Below are 23259 nucleotides of genomic sequence, written 5' to 3' on the forward strand. Positions count from 1 at the left end.
CTGGAACAGGTCTTCTATGTTAAATTCTTTAGGCAGTTAGTGGGGGAGGTCAAATGTCTGTCAGAGAAAACAATCAATGTAAAGAGACATATTTCAGGGTGGCCCAATCTTGATCTCCCACAGTAATGGCAGGAGGCATAGAATGCTAGCTAGTGTATTTTCAGGGCTTTAAAAGTTGCAAAACTTTTTTCTAAATCACATATTCTGTACCATATATGCACCTAAAAACCTAACATTGTAAGGCCATAAATGAATTGCCAGACTGTTTTTGGAATAGCTAGAATAGGGCAAGTATGGGACAAAAATGCATTGAGGGCCAGCCCCAGTGGCCTAGTTAAAGTTCAGCATGCTCCACTTCAGCAGCGTGGGTTTGTTTCCCAGTCACAGACCTACACCACTCTTCTGTCAGTGGTCATGCTGTGGTGGCAGCTTAGTGACTTGAAAAAACAACAAACATTTATTGTCTCACCTAGTTTCTGTGGGTCAGGAATTCGAAAGCCACTTAGCTGGTTAGATCTGGCCCCAAGTCTCTCATGGGGCTGTGGTCAAGATGTCAGCCACGGGTGCCATTGATCTGAAGTTTGGTTAGGGCCGGAGGACCTGTTCCCGAGGTGGCTGGCTCACATGGCTGGCCAGGGAGTGCTAACTCTTGGCAGGAAATCTCAGTTGCTCATCACAAGTTGCTCCCCATAAGGCTGCTTGAGTGTCCTTACAACATGGCAGCTGGCATCCCACAGAGCAAGCAGTTCAAGAGAGAGTGAGGCAGAAGCTTCAGTGCCTTTTATGACTAGCCTCAGAAGTCGTGTACCATCACATCCACAACATCCAACTGGATACACAGGTCAGCCCTATTCACTATGGAGGAGACTACACAAGGGTGTGACTACCAGGGGAAGGGATCATTTTAGAGGCTGCCTTCCACCCCCGGGGGAGAAGGTTTTGTTTTGTTTTCAGCCACAAAGCCTTTCTCATCTCATAAATCCCTAGAGATGCAGTGTAGGAAAGAAATTCCAAGGTCAATTAGTTCAAACATCTAGCTCAAATGAATCACTTCTTCAAAACCATACATTAAAAATACATTTAAAAATCTCTACTGATAATTTAAAACTGAGTTGCATAAGCCTTGTCTCATTTACATTAGAGTCTCAATATCTCCAAAGAGCAGAAACCCTGCCTTCTACTTCTGAAACCCATAGAACATTTTGCCTGTTCCTTGGCACATAGGGAGGAATACATACATTTTTGTAAACATGACAAATTCCCAGTTGTCAATTGTCATTTGAAGATTAACTCATTGGTCAACATTCAGCCTCCTCTTAATTTGACATTTCTGTGTGTTTTTAAAGTCTGGGTTTATGGGAGTGGCTGACTCCAGAATTTTAAGAGAAGTCAGCTGTATGAGGATATCTCTCTTCAAGCTGAGGTTGAATTTAGAGTTTGAATAGGAGCCAGATGGGGTATGCAGAACCAGAAATATTGCCCGTGCCCTTGTCCAGTGATGCCAGTGAGTGAAGCACATTCGACAGGAGTGATACGTGTCAATGGAGAGGTAGGCTAGTGGAAGACACAGCAGGGATCTACTGTGTGATTTTTAGGCAAGTTCCCTAATCACAACTATCTGAGCACCTGTTTCTTTATCACTCAATTGGGATAATAATGCCCGTGTGTTTTCAAAGATGTGCAGCAACGGGAACTCTCCTACTGGAAGGACCGTAGATAGTTATAATTGCTTTACAGAGCACTGGCAATACCCAGCATAGCTAATGATGTAATACACATCCCAGCAGTTCTGCTCTTGGTCTGACCCTAGAACAGAGGTTCTGAACCCTGGCTGTGTGTTAGAACCATCTGGGGGAATTATTTTTTTCTTTAATCCTGATGTCTCAGCTCCACCCTCAGAGATTAAGATCTCATCAATTCTGGGACAAGGCCCAGAAATCGTTTTTTTTTTTTTAAAGCTCCTGAGGCTATTCTAATGAGCATCCTGCCAGAGAGAAGCTCACACATGTGGACAAAGAGACATCCACCTTGTACCAAATACATAAATAAAATCAAGGGGAATTAAGCATCTAAATGTAAAAAGCAAATCTTTAAAATTCTTTTAAAAATTTGGAAGACTACTTTATGACCTTGGGATCCAGAAGGATTTCATAAGATTTAAAATGCGTAAAGCATAAAAGATAACATTGACATACTTGGCCTTGAAATGTAAAAATCTTGTATTTGGAAACACATCCTAAATGAAGAGGAAAGATAAGCCACAGACTGAAAGTGTTTTGTGAATCATACAACCAAACAAAGGATTAGTGTTCAGAATATAAAAGTAATTAAAACGTGCTAATAAGAAAAAGATGAACTATCTAATTATCGTTACTTATTATTATGAGACTAGATAAATAAAATGAGCATAGTTGTGCAAGGAATTTTTCAGCAGTAAAAAGCGAATCAACTATGTATTAACATATAGACACGTATACGTATGTTAATATATATGTGTATGTATTAACATGAATAATTCTTAAACGCAATATTGATGACTAAAAGGAAGAACTTCAGAATGATACAGTATGACATCATTTTTCTGAAAAAATTTGAAACATACAAATCAATACTGTATGTACTTAGGACATCTCTAGAGGTTGTATAAGTATAAATACACACAGAGGTCTGCAAAAGACTCTCCTGAATTTTATTTTTACCTCCAAGAAGAAAGGGAAATAGAATCAGGGCTTCATATATATCTGTAATATTTTAGGTGTTCAGCTGAGACATAAAAACACGAATGTCTGTTGTATCATAATCTATACTTTTTGTATGCTTTAAAATATTATAAAAATTCTTGAAAAATTTAAAAATTAGCTCTAGTGTCTTTGGGGGAGTAACCCTCTAGAACCACAATAGACTCATCAGTGTGAAACCTTGATCTGTTACCCTGGTTCTGTGAACTGTCATTTTCACAAACTTTCGCAAAAAAGAGAAGGCAAGTGAACTTGATGAGAAACCAAGACAGGAAGTCTTTAGTTCATCCTAAATTGTAAATATTGTGGTTTTTAACTTCCTGTGTGTGATAAACCCTTAAGTGCCCGTTTGGGGGCGCCAAAGAACAGCACAGGCCCGCAGAGCCCTGGTCCTCCCAGGGGGAAAGAATGGGCTGGTTCACCTGTTCCACACTGGTTAATTATCAAACTACCAGCGGGGTTCTTGCCTGCTGGAGTGACTTGTGATGATGGTAGCATCATGCTGTCTTTAATGCCCTTGGCTTGACATAGTAAGGGTTTGCGGAGCCCCTGAAACACAGCTTATTTTCCATCTGAGTACTTAGAGCCCTGAGAACTGAGTCTCGGGTGGCAGTGGTTCTCTCACTGGATGGGGTTGCGGAAAATTAATCTGGCTGAGCTGTTTTTCCGATGCCCCTGGGACCCTCGTTAACGTGAAATGAGACTGCATGATAAACTTTCATCTTTTTTCATCTCTTGAGAAATTGTTATATATTAAAAAATATCTTGAAAGAAAAAAAAGGGATAATCAAGGTTGTCACCCAAATGTTATAAAGAAAATTACATGATGCCTGGTGAAGATGTTAGAGTGAGCGACTTTCAAACTTGGGAAAGTCTTCCATGCTTAAGAGGAGAGTCTTCTGAGAGGTCTTATTAAAATGATCTGGCCAGAACTTCAGGAGGAAGTCTTTCCATTTTATAGTAAAGGAACAGAAAAGATCACCAAAAAGTCACTTCTCCTAGTCCTCTAGACCAGCTCTGTCCAATAGAACTTTCTGCGATGACAGAAATGTCCACATCTGCTATGTCCAATAAGGTAGCCACTAGCCACATGTGGCAGTCGAATGTTTGAACTGTGGCTAGTATGACTGAAGAACTGAATTTTAAATTTTATTTAATTTTAGTTCTTTTCAAGTAACCATAGGCGACTGGTGGCTACCAAATTGGACAGTGCAGGTCTAGATATTTTTAAATATGTATTTTCGTATGGCACCACTAACATATACACAAGAGAAAAATTAGGTGTACATTAAATTCAAATTTGGATGTACATACTTCTAAATTTTTCTCTACTGATGTCAAATGTACTTATAAAAACACACATTGTTCTTTACAAAAATGGGATCATATTTAACATATTGCTTTTAATGTTTAAAACAATTGATATAGAGGGAACATCTCCCCACACCAGTACTTGATGATATATAATTTTTAGTAGCTGGAGTGTGCTCTGTTGAGTGGATAATAATGGACAGTTATTATTCTAAGCACGTGGCCCGTGTTATCTCATGTAATCCTCACCACCCTATGAGGTAGACATTATCCCATTTTACAGATGAAGGCTCTGAAGTACATGGAAATTGACATGTAATTTGCTAAAGTCAGGCAGAGGCCATGGGCAGGGGGGTGGTGTTCCAAGGCTCCCACCCAGGTGGGCTGACTTCAGAGCCTGCTGTTGCAATCTCTCTGCTTTAAATAAATTAAATAATTTTAAAATAAGCATGCAGATCACGTAAAGGAAATCCCAACGGCTTTGTCCTTAGCTCTGATCTCACAGCTTGAACAAGTCCTTTGTGCTGCGCTGGGGAATTGACAGGCCGCCTTTGAGTGGCTTTCTTGTCTGATGAGGACAAAGAGCTGAGCACATGAGCGTTCTTCTTTGCAACAGAAGAATGCCTTTGGGTGGTGTTGAGCCACATGTGTGGGGGCCTGTCTTCCACTGGGCGTCTAAAACCTCCTACTCCACAGCCATGAGTTACCTGCTTCGCTTCAGGGAACAGAGCCTGAAAGCAGATAACAAAATGGTGTAAGTGAGTCAACTTGCTTGTCTTCATAGCCAAGCTCTCACACCTTTCAAACAGCACATATACCTGTTGAGCGCCTATAGCGAGTGACCATCCGGGTGCTCCATGAGGAGATACGAAAGTACGTAAGGTGTGGTCCTTGCTTCCGAGGAGCTTCCAGCAGAGTCAAGACTTGAAAGCACGTCCACCCAAATCCACATGACAGCTTGTGTAAATAACACGGGCAAGACACGAGGTTCAACTGAGCAGAGAAAGGGAGAACTCCGCTCTAGAGAAAGCTCCATGAACAGGGTGATGTTTGACCCAGGAACTGAGCCATATAGTGGTTAAGCTTTCAGTTGGACGAAATCCAAAGTGGAGAAACAGAGTGATATAAAAGAGCATTGGTTTTTGACTCGCAAAACCTTGTCTGAGTGAACTTGGGTAAGCCACTTCCTCCTCTTCCTCTCAGTGAGGGGCTTGTAGAGCTGGCAGCCACAGACACGGTTTCTTCATTTAAGCTTTCCATTCTAATTAGAAATGAGTAAATGCTAATGGTCAAATAGAAATTAGAAAATCTACACAAATATAAAGAAGAAAACTTAAATTATACCCAGTCATGCCACTTAGAAATAGTTCCTTCTAATCTTTTTTCTAACCGCACCCCAACCTCCCCCACACAAACTTTAATGTATAGAATGAGACTATAACGAATGTACATTTTATATCCTATTAGTTACCTTAACATTATATTGTGATTACTTTCATCCACTCATGTCATCAGTTCTGGAAAATTCTCTTGAGTTATTTGTCCAATGATTTCTACTCTCCATTCTCTTGGTTCTCCCTGGTTATTCATAGTTTGGGCTTCCTGGGTTGTGCCCTAGTTTTCTTATCATTTCTGATAAATTTTCTAGCTATATGTCTTTTTCTCTACTTTCTGGGCAATTCCTTCAATTTTTTTTCCAACTCCTCCTAGAGTTTCTAATTCTACCATTATATTTTATTATAACATGTTTAACATTACATAATGCAATATATTTAGTATAATGTATTTTCAGGAGCATTGTTTTGCTCTCTGTCCATTTTTCATAGCATCCTTTTATCCCATGGATGCAATATCTTCTCAAATCTCTCCTTTCAGAACTTCCTGTCTCATTACTGTTTCCTCTAAGTTGCTTTTTTTCTGTTTCTTGTCTGTCTTATCTCTGTCTTTCATCTAAGAGGTCATCCTCAAGTGTTTGACAGTCCCTGGCTCTCAGTTCCTATATAATAGTAAAACACCAACCAGCTGATTGAAAGCTCTGGGCTCACGGATGGGGCTGGTCCATGCTGGCAGAGTGTCGGGGGATCTGAGCCTCCTCCACTCTCCTTCTGGAGGGCATAAGCACAGCTCCAGCAATCTGGGAGCTGAGTTGGGCAGAAGGCTTGGGGGCCTGGTAGTCAGGTCTGAATCCTTTACTTAGTACACTTGTTTTAGAGAACAAGACCCTTGCCCTTAACCGTTCCTAGTGTGGCCCAGCTCAAGACTTGTGCTTTTACTATCTGCAGAGAATAAATTTCCAGGCTTCAGCTGGGATGGGAAAAGGGGCAGATGTCCTTCCGCTTAGACTAGAGGAGGGGATCTGGGGAATCTAATTATACTTTTTTTCCTTTTTTTTTTGGTGAGGAAGGTTGGCCCTGAGCTAACATCTGTGCCAATCTTCCTCTATTTTGTATGTGGGATGCTGCCACAGTATGGCTTGATGAGCAGTGTATAGGTCCATGCCCAGGATCTGAACCTGTGAACCCTGGCCCGTGGAAGTGGAACGTGCAAACTTAACCACCACACCACTGGGCCAGCCCCTAATTACAACTTAAACAGACTTTTAGCCACTCTCCCTGCTTTTTCTTTACTAACCAATGTGTCTTCCCCAAGAAGTTGTTATATAAAATAATTGAGAGGTTTCCCATAACATGAGATACTTTCTAAGGCCACAGATATAAGGCAACTCCCTCTTTTCTAAGGGATACTTTTGCAGGTGAGGGATTCTCACTGTATATTCAAAGAAATGCAAATTAAAACCACAATGAAATACCACTTGATACCCACTAAAAAGGCTACAAGTAAAAGAGTGGATAATACCAAGTCTTGGCAAGGATGTGGAACAACTGGAATGTTCATACACTACTAGTGGGAATGCAAAATGATACAACCACTTTAGAAAACAGTTTGGCATTTCTTTTAAGATTCAACACATACTTACCACGTGACCCAGCAATTCCACTCCTAGGTGTTTACCCAACAGAAATAAAAATACGTGTCCACACAAAGACTTGTCCACAAATGTTCTTAGCAGCTTTACTGATAATGGCTTCAAACTAGAAAGAACCCAAATGTCCATCGATAGGAGAATGGATAAAGAAATTGTGGTACATCCATAGAATGGAATACTATTCACCAATAAAAAAGGAATGAAGTACTGATACATGTAACAACGTGGAAGAGTGTCAACATACGATACTGAGCAAAAGAAACCAGACACAAAAGAAGACCTATGATTCCATTTGTATAAAATTCTAGAAAAGGAAAAACTATTTTATAGTGACAAAAAGATGATCAGTGATTTCCTGGCCTGGGGTCGGGGTGGGAGGTGGGAAGTCTTGCAAAGGTGACATGAGGAGACTTTCTGGGGTGGTGGAAATGTTCCACATCTTGACTGTGTTGGTGGATACATGAGTGTAAATGTTTGTCAAAAACTCATTTATAGGCCAGCCTGGTGGTGTAAGTGGTCAAGTTCACACGTTCCGATTTTGCAGCCTGGGGTTCGCCGGTTTGGATCCTGGTCGCGGACCTACTCACCGTACATGAATCCATGCTGAGGCAGTGTCCCACACAGAAGAGCTACAACTCTCCAGCTATGATATACAACTATGTACTGGGGCTTTGGGGAGAAAAAAGAAAAAGAGGAAGATTGGCAACAGATGTTAGCACAGGGCCAACCTTCCTCAAAAAAATAAATAAATAAAAAATAAACGACAAAAAAGAAGAGGTACCAGGGAAGGGATGAGAAGTGATCAGATTTGGGATATATTTAAAAAAAAAAAAAAACACCTCATTTAAATGTGTCCATAAAAACAGGTGCATTTTACTGTATGTAAGTCATACTTCAATAGAGTTGATTCTTTTTTTTAAGTGAGACACTAATAAAGGGATTATGACTTCTGTCCGGGGGCAGAGATTGTTGACCATTGGCCATTGGGCTTCTCTTTAGGGTGAGGGGGCTGGGAGCCTGCAGTTTTGATGACCTCTTTTACGGGCCTTCCCATTTCCTTAAAGAACGAGGATCCATTTTTGCCCAGGCAGGTGCAGGTGGGGAGGAACCTGACTATCTAGATTCTGGGCTTCAAGCAGTTCCCTGCCCAGACTTTTAATTAGCCCCTCTCTTCTCCTCTGCATGGCTCAATCCTGCCCTCGGGCTTTTCTGAGTCCCGTGCCTCTCCAGGGTTTTGCAAAGCAGCCTCATCTCCTCTGGGAGTGCTGCAGGCTGCTGCTTCTGGCCCTGTTGCTCGGGGTCCCTTCCTCTCGTCACCATTGCCCTTCCAGGTACTAGTCGACTCACCATCCTCTGATGCCCTCCCCTCCCCCGCCATTGTCATTGTCCTTTTATCTTTTTAAATTATTGTGGGAGAGGAGATAAATACACAATACACAAGGTCAATCTGCCATCTTTGTTAGCTTTTCAAAGCAGGAACTATCGTCTACTTTTTTGCATAAGTCTTTACTGGGAATGTGCACAGGGAAGGTATTCAAGAAATATTTGCTGAATAAATGAATGACAACCCTCAGGCCTGTTTTCACGTGCAGGGGGAGGATGAGATGCGCACCTTTGACCCGGGGCGCTTTAATAATTGATTTGAAACACAGACTAAATCTGAATTTCTGTAACTAGTGACGGTTATGAGCATGATATAAATTCTGCTTCTACTTGAATTGCTGAATGAGTTTCCTTACATGTAGAATAGAGATGATACCTACCTACCTGTTTTGGTAGAGAGAGGATGAACTGAGGAGAAAACCAGAAAACAACCTATATCCCGGTAAACGTTCACCACACGTTAGGTTTTTTGTGTGAGAGGATTTTTTAGTAGTACTTCTAAGAGTTTATTCTAGAATAATATGTGACAGGAGTTCTTCTTATTTTGCAATTTTTTCTTCTGCTTAGAAGAAGTGCAGTACAACAGACAAAACCTGAGTGTCAGTAAATAATTGTGGAGACGTGCTCAGGGCTGGGCTTGTGGTAAAACTCTTGGAAGTTCCCAGTTTGGTGCAATTAAGAACACTCTTCCTTATTTCTGCTTTTTGTTGCTGTTGTTGTTGTTGTTGTTGTTGAGGAAGATTCACCCTGAGCTAACATCCGTTGCCAAACTTCCTCTTTTTGCTTGAGGAAGATTGGCCCTGAGCTAACATCTGTGCCCATCTTCCTCTATTTTGTATGTGGGTCACCACCACAGCATGGCTGACGAGTGGTGTAGGTCTGCACTTGGGATCCGAACCAGGCCACCAAAGCAGAGCGTGCTGAACGTAACCACTACACCACGGGGCTGGCCCCCATTATTTCTGCTTTTTTGATAGGAATTGTGGCAAAATAGTCCCGCCACAACTTCCTCAAGATATCCATGTCCTAATCCCTGGAACTGTGAATATGTTACCTTACATGGCAAAGGAAAATTAAGGTAGCAGATGGAACTGAAGTTGCTCATCAACTGGTCTTAAAATAGGAAGATCGTTCTGGTCCAATGTAATCATGGGAGTCCTTAAATTTGGAAAAGGGAGGCAGAAGAGGAGGTTGGAGTGACAAGACTTGACCTGCCATTGCTGCCATTGAAGATGGAGGAGGGGCCATGAGCCAAGGAATGTGGGCGCCTCTGGAAGCTGGAAAAGGCACGGAAATGGATTCTATCCTAGAGCCTCCAGAAGGAATACGGCCCTGGTGACTCCCAGATTTAGCCCAATGACACATCTGACCTACAGAACTGTACGATAATAAATTTATATGGTTTTCAGCCACCAAGTGGGTGGTAATTTGTTACAGCAGCAAAAGAAAACGAATACAGGAATTAAAACTGTTTAAGCTCCTGACAGCAGGAAGATGGTAAAGGTAGTTAGTTAACTTTCTCCTATGCCCGTCTCTTAACTAGTTTGCTAGTTTATTTACATGATTGCTCCTCTGCAGGACTATGTAGAGAGTACCCCATTAAGCTGCTTCCCAGAGGGTTATAAAAATGCAACCATTTAGAAAATAGAGGTCTGCACTGTCTTCATCCTGAGTTAAATGCTACAAGAAATGGTTACTGATCTACACACACAGAACTCAGTGGAGCCCAATCTTGGCGCCGGGAGAAGAAGGGGTAGGGGGCGGTATTCTTATTCTATATTCCAAAGCTGTGAGTTCTCCATAGGTGGTCTGTTTTTTATTCAATCCCGAGAGACTTCTTAAAGCCAGCTGTTAAAGGCCAAGATCTCTTTGCAAATCAGGCCACTCCCCACCCCCTCAGCTCCCCACTCCTCGGTCCCTCTCTGCGGGGCTCTGCATCCCGTCCTACCACCTCTAGGGTTGCAGTTGGAGGCATAGCTCTCTCTGTCTGACTGACCTTCAGTCCTTTAGCTGACCTTTCTGTAACTGATTTCCCACATGGAGGAGAGGAAGCAAAGCTTCAGGTTAATATCAGTAGGATTTTAATTCTTGAGCCACTCAGATCACTCCTGCGCATGTGCACCGAGGAGGCAGGAAGGATAGAGTATCAGCTATGAGGGCCTCAGTCCTCATTCAAATCAAGAAGAAGTTATTAATCAGCAACATGCCCAGGATTTTTCCTACACTCTGCTGAGGCAAAATCAAAAGGAGAGTAAAACATGACGTCACACTGGAAACGATCAGAGGAAATGGGGACCTCCCATCAGAGACGAGTCTTCATAGGCAGTAGTGCCGACTGCCAAGAAACTTCCCCTGCTCTCTGCTTTCCACGGCATCTGATGAATCTTCAGATTGTTCAATGCACAAAACATCAAGCCAAAAAAGTTCTGGAAGTGGATAGTGGTGATGGTTGCACAACACTGTGGGTGCACTTAATGGCACTGAATTGTACATAAACTGGTTTCAATGGTAACTTTTATGTTATGTGTATTGCACCACAATTGAAAAAAAAAAAAAAAAGAAGCTCAACTGCTTGCTTCTAAAACCTAAGATCCATTTTTTTTTATTTAGTATGTTGACTTTTTTTTTATATTGGGATATAATTGACATATAACATTTTATCAGTTTCAGGCATAGATTGCAAAATGATCACCAAAATAAGTCTAAGATCCATTCTCTGTTCTCTCCTTTACTCACCCCCCATGACCAATCTATCAGGAAGTCTTGTCACCTCTACCTCCAGAAGACTTCCGGAATGTGTTATCTCCATCTCCACCACCACGCCCTGGTCCCAGCTATCCTCTTTGATTACCGCAGCAGTAACCTCCTAACTCCTAACTCGTCTGCTTGCTTGACTCTTGCCCTTCTGCAGCCCATCTCCCCCTCAGCAGCCAAACCATAACTTAGCTCATGGTCTTCCCCTGCTGGAAACCTAATGGATCTCTGGCTCTTGGAATAAAAACCAAGCTTCCTACCTGGCCTCCAGGTCCCATGTGATCTGTCCAATCTGCATCTTCAGCCCCATATCCTGCCACGTTCTTGCTTGCCTACCATGTGCCAGCCACTCTGGCCATCTTTCTGCTCCTTGGACATGCTAAGCTCACTCCCACCTCAGAGCCTTTGCTCCTGCTCATTCCTCTGCCAGGTCCTGCATACTGGCTCTTCCTGCACTCAGATCTCAGCTTCATGTCACCTCCACAGAAAGGCCTTTTCCTTCTAAGTCTAAAGTGGCCACCCAGTCACCCTATACATGTCCCTGTTGCATTTTCCTTATGACCCTTCTCATTCCCTAATACTTCTTATGTGTCTAATATTGCATTCATCCCCCGCTCCCCCAGTAGAGAAACTACACAAAGAACAGGAACCTGCACTGCTGTGTTCCTAGAATGGTGCCTGGCACATAGGAGGTGCACAACAAGAGTGACTGAGTGAACGAGTGAAGAATTAAAGTGAGTTTCCCAGATATCAGGAATATCACTTGTAGTGGGTTGAATGGTGGTGCCCAAAAACATATGCCATGCACCCAAACCTGTGAATGGGACCTTATTTGGAAAAACAGCCTTTGCAGATATAATTAAAAGTTAAGGATCTTGTGATGAGATCATTCTGGATTACCCAGATGGGCCTTAAATCCAATGACAAATGTCCTCATAAGACAGAGCAGAGAAGACACAGACATAGAAGAAAGCCACGTGAAGACAGAGGCAGAGATTGGAGAAATGCTGCCACAAACCAAGGAGAGCCTAGAGGCACCAGAATCTGGGAGAAGCAAAGAAGGGTCCTCCTGCTCCGAGCCTTAGGAGGGAGCACGGCCCTGCCAACACCTTTATTTCAGACTTACGGCCTCCAGAACGGTGAGACAACGAATTTCTGTTGTTTTAAGTCACCCAGTTTGTGGTAATTTGTTACGGCAACCATAGGGCACTCCCCAGATTTACCTTCCTTTGAACTCTCTGGCACACATTACTGTGTATTCACTCTGATGTTAAATTAACCGTATAAACCAGGATGTGATTATCTTCCATGTGCTTGTCGTATTTCCACCACCTGATAGTTAAAGGAAGGGTGTTATTGTTTGGCTTCTTGGCATTGTCCACAACAGTTTGCAGAGTGCTGCGGTCAGAGCAGATACAGGTTACAAAGCAATGACTCGGGCGCCATGATGGATCCAGGGGACTTTGCTGCAGTTTTGGGTATAATTTTGGCCTTGTTCACACCTTATCTGCAATCCCTCAAATCTCACCTTTAGCTCCTGTTACCTCAATCCCCCCGAGCTTGACTACTGTGGAAAGGGTTTTTAAGCCTTGTTCTCTGACTGGGACTTCTAGGATGGTCACCGTGACTGAGTGCTGGGAGGCGGACTGCCAAGATGGCGAGAGGTTAATGGACTTTGTTCTCAGTTCCTTGTTTGCTCTATCTGTTGTGCATACCTGATTCTGGTGGCGTTCACTGGGGCCTTCCCAGGCAAAAGAGGAAAGGACAGTGGAAGAGAGAATCAAGAGGGCAAAAACCCCACAAGAAAGCAGGAGAAATAGAAGGCCCAAGGAAAAAGCAAGGAGCTCAGAGGTGGTTAGTTAGTAAAAACTGGTTCTGAACAAAAAAGACTGTGCTCTGGCCTTGTGGGCACCAAATGAAGAGCTAATCCCTAAGTGCGTAGGTAGGAACCAGCAGCCATGTTGGGGAACAGTGGACACTTGTCTCTTCCTGAGGCCACGCCTCTGTTTTCCTTTCCTTTTTGACTGTGGGTTTTTCCACTTTATCTTTCCTGCCCAGGCTCCTCTGGGGATTCTTGTCTTCCTTTGCAACAAGGCGCTTCTCGCCCTGTTGGAGAGAAGAGACTCTGTAAATGCTCCACAAGGTACACAGGACACTTCTGTTTACATCTGTGTGTGTTTGAGGGACCAGGGCAGGGACGACTGACTTTCCTGCACTAGGTCAGTGGAGGGCACTTATGCCATCTGAGACAGAGACGAGCGGGCGGTCTCTCTACTTTCCATTTCTCTCTGCTTCTTTTTTATGGATTTTTCCCCCTATTTTCTTTCCAAATCCAGAAAGGAGAAGAAATTAGTGTGAAGTAAGAAGTGAAGATAAAGAGAGAAAAAGAGCAGAGGAAGATAGGAAATGGTGCTCCCCTGGTAAAAACGTGAGGCTTACCTGATGGTCAGGTAGCAAAGTCGATACAAGCAATGTAGAGAAACATTCTCTCCAAGTCATGTAAGGAAGTTCTGTGCAGTAAGCGAATTAGGGGTGCTAAGTACCCTCTAGAGAGTTAAGGCTCAGGTGGGACTCCTTCTTCAGGGGTAGATTTTCTTAGCCTCACGCTATGAAGATTGAAAGTGGCCACTGAAGAAAACGGACTTGAAGTGAAAGAGCTTCCACCTGCCCCAGAAGATATAATCTGAGAAGTGCGGAGAGTCACACGCGCTTTTGCAGTACACACACACGCACACACACACATGCACACTTTGGTCTAGAATGAGTCTGTCTGGGCCTTGGCTTATCTTAAGAAGGTTCTCAGTGGATCATGATTGTGGCAAAGGCAGGATGGGAGAGTGGACACTGGAAGGGGTGGCCTTTGTGTGGCAGCCCTGGAACTACCCTTGGGGTAAATTTTAAAAATTCATTTTATTGTCAAATAAAACACAAAAACACACACAATAATAACATAAATTTTAAAATAAAATAAAACACAGGTACACAAAACAAATTATTATAAGGTGAACACCTTTGTAACTACTACCCACGTCTAAAAGTAGAACTTTTCCAGCCTCTTCTCAAAGTCCCTTCTGAGTGCCCCAAACCCCTCCCTCCTCCAACTGTAGCCCCACTCCTGACTTTTTAAGAATTACAAGCTTGAGCTTTTTATAGCTTTGTCACCCAGGTGAATCACTAGACACTATAGTTTAGTCTTGCTCATTTTTTAACTGGATGTGTCTTTTCAGTCTCTTTAATTTCTGGATTCCCCATGGATCTTTCCCCTCCCTATAATTTCTCTGTGGCAGACCTAAAGAGTTTCCTACAGTCTGGATTTTGATGATCCCATCCTCATGGTGCTGGGAAAGCCCTTGGCTACCATTTGAGAGGACCGTGGATATAGTGGAAAGACCCCTGGGCAGTGATCTGAGTGTCCTTCCAACTCTGACACTAACTAGGAAACAATCTGGCACAGCCAGGAGACATATGGTGGACCAGTTACAGGGACAAGGGTCACGGAGTCCAGTGGAACAGCAATCCATTCCTGGTTCCAGGACTTAGGACTCTCTGAGTCTATTTTCTCATCTATATAAAGGACATGCTATTCATATCATGGGTCATTGTAAGGATTCAATGAGCGAAGCTCTTTTTTTGTTTATTGTGGTAACATTGGTTTATAACATCATATAAATTTCAGGTGTACATCATTATACTTCTATTTCTGCATAGATTACATCATGTTCACCACCCAAAGACTAATTACAATCCATCACCACATACATGTGCCTAATCATCCCTTTTGCCCACCTCCCTCCCCCCTTCCCCTCTGGTAACCATCAATCTAATCCCTGTATCTACATGTTTGTTGTTGTTGTTATTGTCTTTATCTTCTATTTATGAGTGGGATCATATAGTATTTGACTTTCTCCCTATGACTTATTTCACTTAGCATAATATCCTCAAGGTCCATCCATGTTGTCACAAATGGCAAGATTTCACATTTTTTATTGCTGAGTAGTATTCCTTTGTGTATATATACCACATCTTCTTTATCCATTCATCTCTTGGTGGGCACTTAGGTTGTTTCCAAGTCTTGGCTATTGTGAATAACGCTGCAATGAACACAGGGGTGCATGTATCTTTGCGCATTCGTGTCTTCATGTTCTTTGGATAAATACAGAACAGTGGAATAGCTGGATCATATGGTAGTTCTATCCTTAATTTTTTGAGGAGTCTCCATACTGTTTTCCGTAGTGGCTGCACCAATTTGCACTCCCACCAGCAGTGGATGAGTTCCCTTGAGAAAAGCTCCTTTTGCTGTTCCTGATATATAATAAGTATTTTATGCTGTTAATATTATTATTTACTCTTACCATTATTACTAAGAATCACTTTGGGTAGATCAGTTCACCTCTGCGAACTTCAGGTTGGTCGTCCAAAGAATGAGTCCTTTTGTGTTGCATCGTTAAAAAACACATGCCTTTAAAAATACTTCTTAATAAGTTGAAGTAAGTGTCTACTTTCCTTCTTCCTTCAAGGCTTCTCCTGTTCTCTATTGGCTTTGGCATTTGAACATGTTTTAAACAAATGAGTCAGTTGGGATGAGGCCGTTAATTTGCTTGAGCCAGACGTGTGTCAGCCTTCCTGCGGAGGGGGTGATGGGGAAGGTGGTCATTTCATGCCTCGCCACAAACATACTGGGTGATGTAACCTTAAACCATCATGCCCTGCCCTCCCCATGGGTCAGTTTTGAGGTTCAAACAAGATGATAACAGTCTTCACATCCCTTTGAAAGTGACAGGACTGGCAAAGGGCAGGTGGTGTTTTTTACGTATTTCAATCTTACAGACCTGAAGCCCAGGAAATGGCACATCCTCATGCCTGGCTGGCAGTAGTGCTGGGACCAGAACCCGGGTCCTGAATCCCAGCCTGGGGTAAAGCATGACTGGCAGAGCTGTTTTTTTTTTTTCTTTTTTTCTTTTTTTGAGGAAGATCGGCTCTGAGCTAGCATCTGCCAATCCTCCTCTTTTTGCTGAGGAAGACTGGCCCTGGGCTAACATCAGTGCCCATCTTTCTCTACTTTACATGGGACACCACCACAGCATGGCTTGACAAGCGGTGCGTCAGTGCACGCCCGGGATCCGGGCCAGCGAACCCCGGGCCGCCACAGTGGAGCGCGAGCACTTAACCACTTGCGCCACCAGGCCGGCCCCTGGCAGAGCTCTTAACTGCATTTCATGTCTCTCAACTCCTTCAACTAAAAGCAGTTTACATGATCCAGCTATTCTACTTCTGGGTATTTATACAAAGAACATGAAAATACTAATTCAAAAAGATATCTGGACTCCTATGTTCATTGCAGCATTATTCACGATAGCCAAGACTTGGAAACAACCCAAGTACCTATTAACAGATGAACAGATAAAGAAGATGTGGTATATATATACAATGGAGTACTACTCAGCCGTAAAAAAGACGAAATCTTGCCATTTGCGACAATGTGGATGGACCATGAGGGTATTATGCTAAGTGAAATAAGTCAGATGGAGAAAGTCAAATACTGTATGATTTCACTCATATGTGGAAGATAAACAAACAAACAAACAGATATGAGGAACAGATTGGTAGATACCAGAGGGGAAGGGGGGGTGAGGTGAAAGGGGTAAAGGGGGACATTTACATGGTGACAGATAGAAACTAGACTTCTGGTGGTGAACATGATGCAGTCTATATAGAAGTCAAAATATAATGATGTACACCTGAAATTTATATAATGTTATAAACCAAGGTGACCTCAATAAAAAAAAAAAAAAACAGTTTAAACCTTTGTCTGGGAGAAAGAGACCCTGCTGCCATCCACATTCAGTGTGGAGGGAAGAACGTCTGTCAACAGAAGGGTGGCTTTAGGAGTAGATGGAGGCTGGGGGCTGAGGTGGGTAAGGGCAGGGGGCAAAGAGATTGCCAAGAGTCATCCTGGCAAGAGATGGTGAGAATTTGGATTCCAGAAGTAGCAGAGCAAAGGGCACCAATTTGAGAAATTTTATTTATCTTTTGTTAAATTTAACTTTCTGTTTTGGAGACATTCAGACTCACACACAAGTAGAGTGAACAGTATAAGGAACCTCCGTGTATCTAGCACCCATATTCGTCAGTTATCAACATTTTGCATGTGAGAGGTTGTAGAAGGTGAGATTGAGAGGACTTGGGATTGATTAGACGGTGGAGGAGAGGGGATGATGAGGAGGGGAGGGAGAGAAAAAGAAAAGGAAGAATCCAGAATAGGCCTCTGGCCTGGGCTGGGTAGAGAACATAAGAAGCCAAGCCAGTCTGGAGGAAGATGATGAGCTGGGTGAGCAAAGGCTCTGTGGAGTGTGGGGGCTGTGCTGTTTGGCCCCCCAACTTCCAATTCCTCACACTGTTATCTACTAAATCAATAAGCAAAGGACACTGGGTAATGGCACCCACTATGGGCTCACGGACCCTCCTGCAGGACTGGCCCAGCCTGAGGGCTGAGCCAGAGGGAGCTGGCGGGGCATCCAGTTTGTTTCCTCTCTGGTCCGTATACATTGGTTTGGCCCCTTGAGGATTTCTGAAAATGAAAAATAACCACCTAGCATTTTTCCCAGAAAAAAAGAGATTTAGCACGAAGAGAAGAATACCAGAGAATGTTCTGGAAAGAGACCAGGTGAGGTAACAAGGCTGATGGTTCCACCTTTTGGAGTGCTGCCCAGGCTCTGCTCCAAAATTCAGCTCTACCATGCAGCTGCCCACAGTCTCTCTCTGCTGTGCATTTCTGGGAATACACTCAGAGTGCGTGTTATAGGAGACAAGACGTACCCAAAGGCAGGTCACAGTGACCTACGGAGGTTCTGGGAAGGGGAGCAGGCGCCCCTCCTCACATTCCCAACAAGAAGCTGCCTGTCTCACTCTATGTCAGGATGACACTGCCTGGTCTCCTTGGATATGCAGAGGTTCCTGCTTCTCCTCCACTAACTGTAACAGGGATGTTATCACCCGGGTAGGCTGATCTTCACGGTTCCAAAGTGACTCTTCCTTATCACATTTCACGCAATTATGGGAACCATGAAGGGTGCTCTTTGAGTCTGGTTTTATAAGCCCTTAGGGTGTAAATAACTCTGAGATATAGACCTGAGTCACCTAACGTGTTTTCATTACCCAAGAAGCCCTTTGGCCTTCTGGCTGGTCCTACACTATCGCATTCTTCCCTTTGCCTTCTAGCCAGAAAGCAAAACAAACAGATTGTTCTCACTCTGTTAAACTTCTGCCAGCCTTCTAGACCCAGCTCACAGTCTTCAAAGAAGCTCGTCTTAGTACAGTAATTTCCCTCATTAATTTGAACTCAGAGTATGTGCCACTTTGAGAAAGCTGTTGTGCTGTATTTGTGTCCATCGTCACGTTGTCACTTGGCACTTTCAGTGCTGTGTCATCTCCCCAGTGGGATTCGGAGTTCCTTAGGACTTGCTTCTTTTCCTCCCCTACAGAGGCAGGTGTGGAGGTCACCAAGTTTGATTCATTCGGAGGTGCTTTCTCTGATTTTTGGTTGAGGCAGCCTCCCGCCCAAAATATTGACACAGAAGCCCAAGGTAGCGGAATTTTCATAGTACATCCAGGACATCTGAATTGACTTCAACAGCTATGACACCCATGGAGATCTTGAGAGTGGCCCAGAGGGCATCTGAAGCCTTGGGTAGATGGGGTGCCAGGGTGAACCCATTCTGAGAGTCGTGTTTTGGTTACTAAGACTCTTATATTTAAGAACTTCAATCTGGGCCGGCCCCGTGGCTTGGCGGTTGAGTGCGCGCGCTCTGATGCTGGCGGCCCGGGTTCGGATCCCGGGAGCGCCCCGAGGCACCACTTCTCCGTCCAACGCGAGGCCGAGTCCCACGTACAGCAACTAGAAGGATGTGAACCTATGACATACAGCTGTCTACTGGGGCTTTGGGGGGAAAAAAAAATGAATAAATAAAATCTTTAAAAAAAAAAAAAAAAAAAAAAAAAAAAAAAAAGAACTTCAATCTCATTTGGTTCAGATCTCCTCTCAACCCTGCTCAGAAAGCAATGGCTTGGGTTTGGGGGGGCAGGTGAAGGTGAGCAACGAGGGTCATCTACCTCCTTGAACTCTTTTCTTCTTGTGTTTATTCTTTTGGTGTTGAGAACGGAACAAGGGAAGAAAGTTCACTGTTTCTCTGTGACTGCCCGTGGCGAGCTGTCCATTCTTTGTTCTTTGTAACAGTCTCCATCCACGGTTGTGGCTGCTTCTCTGTCCAACACCAGCCATTCCTCTCTTTATAAGATCAACATCCAAACACTGCCTCTCCAGGGGGACACAGTTCTGGGTTCTTCAGAGGACCCTCAGAGGGCTGCTCCTGGCCAGCTGAGGCCCAACCTCTTCCCCCGACGCCTCCCCCAGCTGGGCTCAGTGCTCCTGGGCTTGAAGGAACAGCTTGTTTTTCTTTACTGCCAGTGTGTCACAGATCAATACTTTCGTAAAATACATTTAAAATTACTAGTGAAGGTGGCAAAATACGCCACTTGGCACAAGGATTAGTTTGAGTTAAAAGCACTTAAACAAAACAGCAGGTGCAAGAAGCCTGCTCTGACCCTCCCCTTTTTCTTCCTAAAAGCAGGAACTGAAACCTCTAGATGGAAGATACCCTCCCTACACCAGGAGTCAAGTAACATTCTTATCATCAAAGACAGAGAGTGGAAGCTGAGAGAATTCTGTACAGACCTTGTTAAAATAATTATCTTCCTTTAGCTTCTCGTATATTCTAGTTACTCTTCTACAATCGCCTCTCCTTGTTCAACCTAGTATAAAAACATTTAGGTTTTGTCACTATTTGGGGTCTTCATATCCTTATGAGGGCTCCCATGTCACATAAAACTTGTATTAAATAAATGCATATGCTTTTCTCCTGTTGATCTGTCTTAAGTCAATTTAATTCTCAAGCCCAGCTGAAAACTCTAAGAAAGTAGAGGTAATATTTTGCCTCCTCTATAGTTTCTGGCGACCATGAAGTGACACTAAAAGGCTGGGATGCCTCACTTGTTCAGAACCCACAGATGGGACCCTGGGAAAGCTGACAACACTGGCAGAAGGTAAGAATTCTTACCAAAGTCAGTTCTCCTGATTTCTGTTTGTAGTGCCTCGTTGAGAGAGGAAGGTAAAGGTTTTTCCTTGTCCCTTCCTTTTGAAAGTCAGATTGGTGGGAGAAAAACACTTGTAGAACTGTGATTCTTGTGGGTTTGGTTTTGGGCACCCATTAGCTCTTGCTCCTAAGCCTTTCAGAAATAGTCATTGTTTTCCATGTCTCTGTCTTTTGCGTCATTTGTCATAAATGGTAATAAGAAAGCTTTGTTGTCTCTCGCTTCTTTGTCTTGTTTGCTGGGAAAATTTCCAGTGTCACCTGTTTCATAACACAGATTATTGGATCATCAGAGACTGGAATTGGGGTTTTTTTAAGCACCTATAACAACAAAGGTCTTTGCTTTCTCAGGCTGTCTTTGGGAGTGACTCTGGATCTTGGGGAGACTACATCTTTTGCATTCTCTTTGCAGATGCCTCTTTCATCCATGGTTAAGCCATAAAAAGCTTATCGATTTTAAGCCATAAAAAGGTTTATTGGTTTAGTCACTTTAAAATAAGTATACCTTGAAAGATTTGGACTTTTATATCTAAAAGATATAAATATATAAAATATATATTTATTAACTATATTATCGTATTACATTGTATTATTTTATTATTTATTATTTATATATTATATATAATTTATATATTAATTAAATTATTAAAGATAATTATATATTATTAATATATTAAATATATAATTTTTTAAAGCACGCTCCTCCTAAACAAATGTCTTATTGGTACCGATGAGAAGATCCAGTTACAAAGAAGACATAAAGAAGTGTCATGGCTAGTCTCAGAGACTCCTTTAATAAGATTAAAAAGAAAACAGAGGGGGCTGGCCCGGTGGTGTAGTGGCTAAGTTTACACGCTCTGCTTCAGCAGCCCGGGGTTCGCAGGTTCAGATCCCAGGCGCAGACCTATGCACCACTCATCAAGCCATGCTGTGGCAGGCGTCCCACATATAAAGTAGAAGAAAATGGGCACAGATATTAGCCCAAGACCAATCTTCCTCAGCAAAAAGAGGTGGATTGGCAACAGATGTTAGCTCAGGGCTAATCTGCCTCACCAAAAAAAAAAAAAAACAATAAAAAGGTGTTAAAAAAGAAAACAGACGTCAGAAGTACACAAAGGTTAAAATACACACCTGCCGTATAAAATTGTCCTTCTCCACGCCATATAGTCTCCTTTACCCCAACTCCCTATCTCACTCAGCCCTTGGCTTAAACCCTTGCTCCTCAAAATCCAGTCCCATCTCCTCAGCAAATTTCTTTAACTCATACAACTCCAACTTCTCCAGGAAATCTTTTAAATGCCCGGCTGCCTACTTGAACTTCCCTTTCCCTGAAAGATTTGCAGAAAGCACTCCAGTCTGATCTCAAGGCCTGGGTATAGAGATTGACAGCCTGGAAATAAATCTGGCACAGGCTTGCTTTCCTACACGTCACAACTCCTCCTACTTCCCAGGGGTCTATAATCAAACTCCTTTGGCTCCGGCCTTCCCATATTTTGGGCACCCACCAAAAGAAATTCACTAGACTGTCCTAAACTTAAGGAAAAGAAACTCTTAAAAATTACCCTAGATCTCTGGTAATAGGCAAATATGCCCCAAAACATCTTCTTGGAAAAAATTTACATTCTTTCTCTGTGTCTCTGAAATGTAAATCTTCTACCTTGCCTTTGCTAGGATCTGAGAACCCTCTCTTCGAAAATCAGACTTCCAGAGAAATAACTCTCATCCTCCAACCCATAAAGAAAAATAGGGTGCTAGGTGGAAACAAAGTGGCAAATGAAAAAAATCTTAAAAGTTTTCTTCACAAATATTAGTAAAAACTTTTGCCATCTGAGCAGGTAACCTTAACTTGTTCTCTCTGATGTGGAGCCAACTGTTTTTATAAATTAGTGAGATTTGTATTATCATATCTGTCTCACAGCTAAAATTTTTAAAAGAAACTATAAGAGCTATAAAAGAATAAACTACGAGCTCTGTTTGTGTCCATCTGTATGTTTAAGTACGTCTATATATGTATGTTATAGATAGGTAGTATTTTCCTACCTCCAACTGGTGTTGCCGATATTAATTTGTAAAAGAGCTCTATTAAATTGGCTTAAAGAAAAATAAGTATTCAGTATTCCTAAAATTTCAAGAAATATAGAAACTACCCCAACTTTTTTTCAAGTTCATCTGATCTGGGATCATCTTTGATAAATAAAATCTAGTTTAAGTTAGTTGGTGTAGTTAAAACAGGTAAGTCTTCAGAGTTGTCAACACTAAATATAATGTAGACGTACAACTTTTTCTATCTGGATTTACTATTCAAATAAGCTCATGTTATCACTATGTTACAAAATTTGTCAGCAAGAAAAATAATTCCAGATGATGGCTAGCTGTTCAATGTCTCATAAAAGTTTCATGAGTAATCTAAGCATAGTTGTTAAAAAAAAAAAAATAAATTAAATAGACGTAAGATAAAAGTTTATAAATGAACTCTTCAACAACAATTATGTTTTATAATATGTCTACTTAAAAATTGTTTCCAAAATCTTTTTGGTAAGTTGAAACCTTATAGTTATATTAAGTTAAACTAAATGATAGATAGTCATTAACTATCTAGATCATTTCCAAATAAGGTAAAATACTGAAACATTCATTACTAAACATATGTTTAAGTTTATATACTTTTGGCTTCTTATTTTTATATGGTACAGAGAGGCTAAAGATATTTGGGTCTGTTAATAAACATGTCTTTTGCCACATTAAAAAAATATTCTATGAAAAAGCATATGTCTCTAAAAATTATGAAATGGCATATTCATAAAATTTGTTAATCTATTACAGGATTCTAATATGTGACAGAGCTCACAATTGCCCGCTTCATAGTTTTCACTGGAAAATAAAGGTTACTAATGGTTAAAATTTATAATCAATATATAAAAATAAAACTACTAAAAACAAT

This window comes from Ceratotherium simum, chromosome 34 (genome assembly GCF_057802395.1).
Source record: "Ceratotherium simum simum isolate JZ-2026a chromosome 34, ASM5780239v1, whole genome shotgun sequence".
NCBI classification, from domain to species: domain Eukaryota; kingdom Metazoa; phylum Chordata; class Mammalia; order Perissodactyla; family Rhinocerotidae; genus Ceratotherium; species Ceratotherium simum.